Here is a 10,578-nt window from a genome sequence, read left to right on the forward strand (position 1 = left end):
TCTGTATGAAAATCACTGGCTGTGCTGTGTGCAGTCTGTGGCTAGTTTGCATTGTTGTCTGCCATTGTAGTGTTGGGCAGCTGGGTGCGAACAGCGCGTAGCGTTGCGCAGTTGGAGGTGAGCCGCCAGCAGTGGTGGATGTGGGGAGAGAGAGGGCGGAGTTTTGAAATTTGTAATACTGGATATCATGAACTGCTATGTATATTATGATTTTTCAACACTATTGAGGTAAATACATTGTTTGTTCTCTATCAAAATCTTGCATTTGCTAACTATGCCTATCAGTAGTTAGTGCCTTCTGTAGTTTGAATCTTTTATTTAGCTGGCAGTAGTGGCGTTCGCTGTATTGCAGTAGTTCGAGTAACGAAGATTTTTGTGAGGTAAGTGATTTGTGAAAGGTATAGGTTAATGTTATAGTCAGGGCCATTCTTTTGTAGGGATTTTTGAAGGTCAGATTGCGTTGCGCTAAAAATATTGTGTGTCAGTTTAAGCACAGTCATGTATAATTGTTCAAAGGGGACGTTTCATATGTCGACCCTACCAGGATACCTCACTGGAATCTTCTGATTTTTTTCTTGTAGTTTGTGTAATTAGTGTAGCCTTTGTTTATTGCTAGCGCGTAATCATAGAGAGAATTTCCTTTGTAGTTGTAGTTTTTCATTGTTGTACAGTAAAACAGTTGTGGCATGCATGTAGATTTGCAGCAAGTATTTCGCAGCTGCGCTTGCAATTAACGAGATATTATTTTCAGTGCTATGTTAATGTGTTTTCTTATTTTGCTCTTCAAATTGTGCTTTTCTGTGTTTTCGTGTGAAATATTGTGACAATTATGGCGTGTGAAAAACGTAATACTAGGCTCCAAAGTAAACTGAGAAATGACAGTGAAGACGAAAGCAGTGTGTTAGCCCCACCGTGTAATGAATTAACTAATGTTCAACATAGTAATTTGGTAATTTTGCATAGGGAAATGGAGCGGGCGGCAAACAATGGCGTAGGCAGTGAAACAATTAGTGAACAGGGAAGCATTATCGATCGATCGGTCGGCAATAGCTCGCCTCAGGAATCCGAAATGACAGGACACAATTTTGCAAATACTGTAGATTCAGGTTTTGCGTCCTCACCGTTTTCTCAAATAAGTCAAGACACATTTTCTGCTTGTCAAAATCTGAATGTTGTCGGTGCAAATGCACTGCCGAAAAGCGTAGAGGAACAGATTCCAGACACTAATGCATTGTTATTACAGCTAATGCAACAAATGGAACAAAATCAGAGACAAACACAGCAAAAGCTTCAAAAGTTAGACGCAAAGGAACAACACCAGAGACAAACACAGCAAAAGCTTCAAAAGTCAGACAACAATGCAAACTAGCCACAGACTGCACACAGCACAGCCAGTGATTTTCATAAAGAGCGCTACGTAACGTTGCCAATAAGAAAACATAAGCAGCCTACTTACACAGTGCCTAAGATGGCACACTGTATAGCACTGAAACACTTGATAATGGCAACTTAAAGCCGAAATCATTATCGTGTAAATGTAACATTGCAAATAAAAAAACAGTCTAATGGCGGTACTGACTTTAAAGAAATATATTATAACTGTGGCCCCACATTGTGAAAAAAGTATCGAATGAATAGGATTCCAGCACTCGAAATACGTCGCCTCTGACTACATGAAATATCCTGTCATCGGCTTTGTGAATCTGACGTGTTACCAACCTGTGTGCATTAAAGCAAAAGCGCCTGATCTAGACTTTAGCCGAGCGATGATTTTTCGCTTCAGAAAAGAACCTTTTCAGCGTGACGACGGGGTAGTAGCCGAAATAACCTATGGCGATACGAGTGAAAACAAAATTTTCCTGGAGTGGCTTCTAGTAGTTTTCGCAAATGCTGCAATTTCGTTTTATCTCTCCGGGCACAATATTTCACCTGTCCGTTAACAACTTTTGGGCTATTATAAGCGTCAGTATGGTGAACGTTAACTTGTGCTCTCTGTAGCTTCACGAACCGTAAATGGGAAATTGTTTATTGGAAAGCAAAATTTACAGCAATAGTCAGAGACTTCCTGAGCCTTCTGTTTCCTGTAATGATTCCGACCCTATAATGGAAATATCCTAGGCTATGACGTCGAAGACTCGCGTATCACCGTCTCCACTCAGCTGCGTTTGGAGAGCAGGGCAGTGACCACTGGTCGCGGCGCTTTCCTCTTATAAGAACAAGTAACAGGATTTCCCAGCTGGGTCGCCACAGTTTTCGGCAGTACTTCGCAAGGTTTCGCTCTTCGAACAGCAGCATTTAAGGATAAAGGATGCAACAAATTCATAGCACCCTTTCTGGGTTTTCTGACATGCGTCATGAAGTGTGGAGAGCGAACACCCACCCTATTCATGCACTTCGATTTGCTGTTAAATTATTATTTTGTGAGTCCTCCTCTGCTTAATACTCTGTCCATTTAAGTAATTACGTCATCTCTACAGTTCTGTATAATTATTTGTACAGTATCTGTACAAACCTAAAATGTATGTATTGTTGTTGTTATGGTCTTCAGCCCAAAGACTGGATTGATGCACCTCTCTATAATGGGTCTGTTCTGTGCAAGCTTCTTCATCTCTGCATAACTACTGCAGTTAGATTCAGTACATCTTCATTAATTACCCGATACTATCTAATCTGGAGCATTCTTGAGCAACACAACAGTTCAGAAGCTGCTGCTCTCTTCTTATCTCGAGTGTTTAGCACCCACGTTTCAATACTGTGCATGTCTACATTCCAGACAAATACCTTCAGAAAATGTTTTCAAACATTTATATTTTTATTCAGTTAACAAATTTCTCTTTTTCTTGGTACTAACAGTCTCCCTTTCATATCATATCTACTTGTTATAGACAAATTCATCTACTAGTTTTAATTTTTCATTTCAATCAGTATTCCCTCTTTTCCTTCGACTGTACTCCAATTTGTTCCACTGATCTTCCAAGTCCTCTGCAGCCTCAGACAGAATTACAAAGTCACTGGTAAATCACAAAGTTTTGATTTCTTGCTCATGAACTATGAGTACCTTTCCAAATTTATCCTTAGTTTGCTGTACTGATCGACACGTATAAAGACTGAACAGTATCGGAGACAGTCTACATCTTTGTCTCTCTCTCTTCACAATTACTGCTTCCCCTTCGTGCTCTTAGACTCTTACAACTACAGTCTGGTTTCTCTATAAATGTCGACTGTGCATTACTAAATAAATCAGTTACTTATATATTACTAGCTGTTACTCGCAACTCTTTAAGTCAAAAAGCGACGTACCACGAAGGAATTATCCGAATGGGAAGGAAATCCGTAGATGTGATGTATACTACTGTCCATTAAAATTGCTACATCAAGAAGAAATGCAGATGATAAACGGGTATTCATTGGACAAATATATTATACTACAACTGACATGTGATTACATTTTCACGCAATTTGGGTGCATAGATCCTGGGAAATCAGTGCCCAGAACAACCACCTCTAGCCGTAATAACGGCCTTGATCCGCCTGGGCATTGAGTCAGACCTTGGATGGCGTGAACAGGTACAGCTGCCCATGCAGCTTCAACACGATACCACAGGTCATCGAGAGTAGTGACTGGCGTATTGTGACGAGCCAGTTGCTCGGCCACCATTGACGAGACGTTTTCAATTGGTGAGATATCTGGAGAATGTCCTGGCCAGGGCAGGAGTCGAACATTAGAAATGCCCGCACAGGACCTGCAACATGCGGTCGTGCATTATCCTGCTGAAATGTAGGCTTTCGCAGGGATCGAATGAAGGGTAGAGCCACGTGTCGTAACACATGTGAAATGTAACGTCCACTGTTCAAAGTGCCGTCAATGCGAACAAGAGGTGACCGAGATGTGTAACCAATGACACCCCATACCATCACGCCGGGTGATACGCCAATGTGGCGATGACGAATACACGCTTCCAATGTGCGTTCACCGCGATGTCGCCAAACACGGATGCGACCATCATGATGCTGTAAACAGAACCTGGATTCATCCAAAAGAATGACGTTTTGCCATTCGTGCACCCAGGTTCGTCGTTGAGTACACCATCGCAGGCACTCCTGTCTGTGATGCAGGGTCAAAGGTTACCGCAGCCATGGTCTCCGAGCTGATAGTCAATGCTGCTGCAAACGTCGTCGAACTGTTCGTGCAGATGGTTGTTGTGTTGCAATCGTCCCCATCTGTTGACTCAGGGATCGAGTCGTGGCTGCACTATCCGTTACAGCCATGCGGATAAGATGCCTGTCATCTCGACTGCTAGTGATACGAGGCCGTTGGGAACCAGCACGGCGTTCCGTATTACCCTCCTGAACCCACCGCTTCCATATTCTGCCAACAGTAATTGGATCTCGCCCAACGCGAGCAGCAATGTCGCAATACGATAAACCGCAATCGCGATAGGCTACAATCCGACCTTTATCAAAGTCAGAAACGTGATGGTACGCATTTCTCCTCCTTACACGAGGCATCACAACAACGTTTCACCAGGCAACGCCGGTCAACTGCTGTTTGTGTATGAGAAATCGGTTGGAAACTTTCCTCATGTCAGCACGTTGTAGGTTTCGCCACCGGCGCCAACGTTGTGTGAATGCTCTAAAAAGCTAATCATTTACGTATCACAGCGTCTTCTTCCTGTCGGTTAAATGTCGCGTCTGTACCACGTCATCGTCGTGGTGTAGCAATTTTAATGGCCAGTAGTGTACATGTAGAGGCAAATAAGTGATTGCAATATCAGAAGAACTGGATGATTTCTTCAAGAGAAAGAGCTTCACAGGTTGAGCAAGTCAATAATATGTTGATCCATCTCTGGCGCTTAAGGAAGCAGTTTTTCGGTTTGGCATTAATTGATAAAGTAGGTGTCCTGCCGAGGAATATCGTGACAAATTCTGTCCAGCTGGAGTCAGAATCCCTAGCTGGTTGGAGGGCCCTGCCCATAATGTTTCAAACGTTCTCAGTAAGGTAGAATTTGAAATACACGAAGACAAGCAGTAGAAAATGTAGCCGTGTGTGGGCGGGAACTATCTTGCTGAAAAGTAAACCCAGAATGGCTTGCCATGAAGAAAGACAAAACGGGGTGTAGAATATTTTCAACATACCACCGTGCTGTAAGTGTGCCACGGATATCAACCGATTGGGTCCTGCTACGAAAAGAAATGGCATCCCACACCATCACTCTTTGAGGTTGTATGGAGGGTGAGAGTCAGGTTGGTAGCCCATCGCTGTCTGGGTCGTCTCCAGACGGGTCTTCATGCTGGAATCTCATTGGATATCCAGAATAGTTTTCAGTGATCAGTTCCGCTTCGACCTGAGACGCACTGACCAGGTTTTGTTGCCTTTCATGGCAAGCCATCATGGGCTTACTTTTCGGCAAAATAGTGCTCTTCCTGCACGGCTTGTCTTCGTATTTGCCAAACTCTGCCTTTGCCAGCAATGTCACTGGGTCTCCTCCTAGTTGAGAACTTTAAGAGGATTGTGGTCAGAGTCCTCCCAACAGGCTCGGGATTTTGACTATGTAAAGCGCCAATTGGACCGAATTTGGCACAATGTCCCTCAGGAGGACATCCAACAGATCTGTCAATGCCAATCCGAATAACTGTTTACATAAGGGCCAAAAATGAAATGTAGTCGAATTAAATCGGGCGATGCTGATGGAATTAGATTAGAAAATGAGACGCTTAAAGTAGTAAATGAGTTTTGCTACTCGGTGAATAAAATAACTGATATGGTCGAAGTAGAGAGGATATAAAATGTAAACTGGTAATGGCAAGGACAGCGTTTCTGAAGAAGAGAAATATGTTAACATCGAGTATTGATTTAAGTGTCAGGAAATCGTTTCTGAAAGTATTTGTATGGAGTGTAGCGATGTATGTAAGTGAAACGTGGACGGTAAATAGTTTAGACAAGAAGAGAATAGAACTTTTCGAAATGTGGTGCTACAGAAGAATGCTGAAGATTAGGTGGGTAGATCACATAACTAATGAGGAGGTATTGAATAGAATTGGGGGCCGGCCGAAGTGGCGTGCGGTTCTAGGCGCTACGGTCTGGAACCGAGCGATCGCTACGGTCGCAGGTTCGAATCCTGCCTCGGGCATGAATGTGTGTGATGTCCTTAAGTTAGTTAGGTTTAATTAATTCTAAGTTCTAGGCGACTAATGACCTCAGAAGTTAAGTCGCATAGTGCTCAGAGCCATTTGAACCATTAGAATTGGGGAGAAATTTGTGGTACAACTTGACTAGGAGACGGGATCGCTTGGTAGGACATATTCTGAGGCATCAGGGGATCACCAATTTAGTATTCGAGGACAGCGTGGAGGGTAAAAATCGTAGAGGGAGTCCAAGAGATGAATACACTAAACAGATTCAGAAGGATGTAGGTTGCAGTAGGTACTGAGAGATGAAGAAGCTTGCACAGGATAGAGTAGCATGGAGAGCTGCATCAAACCAGTCTCTGGACCGAAGACCACAACAACAACAAGGGCCAAAGGTGAACCAACGCACTACTGACTGGCTCAATTTGTGAAGCTCTTTCTCTTGAATAAATAATTCAATTTTTCTGAAACTGCAACCATTTGTTTGTCTGTACATCTACGTTACATCTACCCATTTACGTCCCGTTTGGATTAGTCTTTCGTGGTATTCATTTTCTTTTTTTTTTAATTTTTTAATTTTTTGTCTTATAGCGTAGTTTTGTTATTATGGGTGGAACTGAGTAAGTAACCTAGTAATTCATATATGGATACATAGAGGTGTACACATGTATGTGTGTGTGTGTGTGTATAAATGTACAGAGTGGGCGGGGAGTCCTCGTGCCCCTAGTATCGTATGCTGATTGATTTGATTTGTTTTATCACAAGTAACAGTATGTTTCCTAACGTGCTGTAAACACATTTTCATGCACCTCCATGTTCTTCTTCACATATTTTTGAGGATTTTCGATTTTACGATGTGAAACGTATCCTCAACAGCATTGCACATTTCTTCATTTGTAGCATAACGCCGTGCAGGTACTTGCGCCTTAATATCTCCTCATAAGGATTTGTCAAGCACGGTTAGGCCAAGACCTCTTGCTGGTCGTTATAAGGAATTTGGTGTTGCTGATCAACCGCGACCTATCCACTCTCTTGGAAAATATTCATTTGAGAACTGGCGCAGTGCAAAAGCATAGTGTGGAGGTGCTCCATCTTGCGTTCTGTAAGGCCCTTTTCCTCACAATGAGGTATAAACCAGGTGTGTAAATAATTTGCGCCATTCATAGTCCCTCAAAAAAAAGTGCAGTCCAAGCAGATGTTGGGACATCACCGTGTGGGGCGGTGGGTAATAATCAAATGATCGTTACTTCGTTATGTCTTTATGAAAAAGACTCTTAAATTCCAGAATGAGATTTTCACTCTGCAGCGCAGTGTGCGCTGATATGAAACTTCCTGGCAGATTAAAACTGTGTGCGCGACCGAGACTCGAACTCGGGACCTTTGCCTTTCGCGGGCAAGTGCTCTACCATCTGAGCTACCGAAGCACGACTCAGGCCCGGTACTCACAGCTTTACTTCTGCCAGTGTCTCGTCTCCTACCTTCCAAACTTTACAGAAGCTCTTCTCCGAACCTTGCAGAACTAGCATTCCTGAAAGAAAGGATACTGTGGAGACATGGCTTAGCCACAGGCTGGGGGATGTTTCAAGAATGAGATTTTCACTCTGCAGCGGAGTGTGCGCTGATATGAAACTTCCTGGCAGAGTAAAACTGTGTGCCCGACCGAGACTCGAGCTCGGGACCTTTGCCTTTCGCGGGTAAGTGCTCTACCATCTGAGCTACCGAAGCACGACTCACGCCCGGTCCTCACAGCTTTACTTCTGCCAGTATCTCGTCTCCTACCTTCCAAACTTTACAGAAGCTCTTCTCCGAACCTTGCAGAACTAGCACTCCTGAAAGAAAGGATACTGTGGAGACATGGCTTAGCCACAGAAGTCTGCCAGGAAGTTTCAAATCAGCGCACACTCCGCTGGAGAGTGAACATCTCATTCTGGAAACATCCCATAGGCCTTGTTGTTGTCGGCCATTTACACGTAAAAATGCAAAATTAGCGCGTTTGGGGGCTTTGAGAATCCGCATTTTGCGATCGAGATGTCTCTTCACTCTCAACGGGTGACTGTGTGGTGTACAATCGGAATAATCGGTGTTCCTTGATGGCACAGTGATGGTTCAAATGACTCTGAGTACTATGGGACTCAACATCTGAGGTCATCAGTCCCCTAGAACTTAGAACTGCTTAAACCTAACTAACCGAAGCACATCACACACATCCATGCCCGAGGCAGGATTCGAACCTGCGACCGTAGCAGTCGCGCGGTTCCAGACTGAAGCGCCTAGAACCGCACGGTCACACCGGCCGGCGTGGCACAGTGACTACCGAACAGTACGTGAAGATTTTGGAATATGATTTCATCCCCATTGTTCAAAGTGACCCTGACTTCGACAAGATGTGGTTCATGCAAGGCGGAGCTCGATCCCATCGAAGCAGCAGAGTGTTTGATGTCCTGGAGGATCGCTTTGGGGCCGCATTTTGGCTCTGAGGTACCCAGAAGCCACTGCCAAGGGCCCCGATTGGCCGCCACAATCTCCAGATCTGTACACATGCGATTCCTTTTTGTGGGGCAATATTAAAGGCCAAGTGTATAATAACCCCAAAACCACTGTTGAGCTGAAAACAGCCACTCAGGAGGTCATCGACAGTATCGATGTTCCGACATTTCTGCGAGTCATACAGAGTTTTGCTGTTCGTCTGCTCCACATCATCGCCAATGATGGCAGGCATATCGAACGTGTCGTAACGTAAATATGAATTTCTGTAGTGAGCTTGCACGTTGAATAAAGTGTGCACGCCCTAGTTTGTAGCTAATTTACCTTTTTTTTCTTCATTTACTTCAATAATTGCCACCCTGTACAATATTAGTGTATTGTTAGTAATAAGTAAACATTTTTACAAAGTTCAAATTAGTTGTAAATAAATCCATGAAATTTTAGGCATGTAGCAGCGCAAATTCTATTTCTTACACTGGTATTTCAATGGAATAGTTGTATTTATGCACTGTTGCATGATCGGAGTTTAATGGATTATTCATTAACTATAAAACTCGGATTAAAATGGTGTAAGACAGGGATGTAGCCTTCCGCCCCTACTGTTCAATCTGTACATCGAAGAAGCGATGATGGAAATAAAAGAAAGGTTCAGGAGTGCATTTATAATTCAGAGTGAAAAGTTATCAATGATACGATTCGCTGATGACATTGCTATCATTAGCAAAAGTGAAGAAGAATTAAATGAAGAGCTGAATGGTATGAACAGTCTAATGAGTACAGAAAACGGAGTAAGAGTAAATTGAAGAAAGACGAAAGTAATGAAAAGAAACAGAAACGAGAACAGCGAGGAACCTAACATCAGGACTGATGGTCACGAAGTAGACGAAGTTAAGGAATTCTGCTACCTAGGCAGCAAAATAACCAATGACGGACGGAGCAAGGGTGACATCAAAGACAGACTAGCACTGGCAAAAAGGGCATTCCTGGTCAAGAGAAGTTCACTAGTATCAAACATAGGCCTTAATTTGAGGAAGAAATTTCTGAGAATATACGTTTGGAGCACAGCATTGTATGATAGTGAAACATGGTGTAATGTTGATGCATTAATTTGTTCTGATTGCGGTGCTGATATTCAAGACAATAAAAGCGGGTTAAAAGCTGTGAGCTATCTCGGGAAGTTAACCTTGCATTACTGAGCAACTGTTTCACCAAGTATCCAGTCTAGCTTACCAAATTCCCAACCAGACTAACATTAATTATATTCTTTTAATAGTCATCTTACGACAACTGGTGATATATATATAAAGATAATTTAAATAAAAAGAAATAAATCAGTTTATATTTGGACATTTATTTTAACATTGATCATTGTTCCGTTAAACTTTCAGCATATTAAACTTGATTCATAACTAAACTGGTGCCTTATTTAGGATTGTGAAAATGTGAGTTTGTAATCTTACGGAACACATCAAATATGGAGCCAAGATTTGGAGACTACATACAACACCGCATTCATAAAATAACACATGAAGAAAGTTGAAACATATGCAAGAGGAAATTAACCACAAACAACCGATTCAATTTTCACCCAAAGAAGCTACGTTTGTAGCGCAATCCTGTCCGTCATGAAATTACCACACACTGGTATACTAAATTCATACTAACTCTCTGTTAAATCTTCCCGAAAAGAATAGCTGAGGGCTACTTTGATGCTTACACCACATGCTTCACGTGGTCAACTTGGTTTACACAAAGAGTGTAACTCCACAATAATTTGGATAATTAAAATAAATTACATCGAAACACAAATTACAAATGAAAAACCTCGAACTGGTTACTATCGTCTTACTATTAACCTGATGGATCAAACAATTGTATAAGCACCTGGTGCTGGTCTCACAAAGTACACCCCACGTGGGTTGAACATAAAGAAAAGTTGCTGTATTGAAAAATATTGTGAAGACG

Source organism: Schistocerca nitens, chromosome 5, assembly GCF_023898315.1.
Source record: "Schistocerca nitens isolate TAMUIC-IGC-003100 chromosome 5, iqSchNite1.1, whole genome shotgun sequence".
Taxonomy (NCBI): Eukaryota; Metazoa; Arthropoda; class Insecta; order Orthoptera; family Acrididae; genus Schistocerca; species Schistocerca nitens.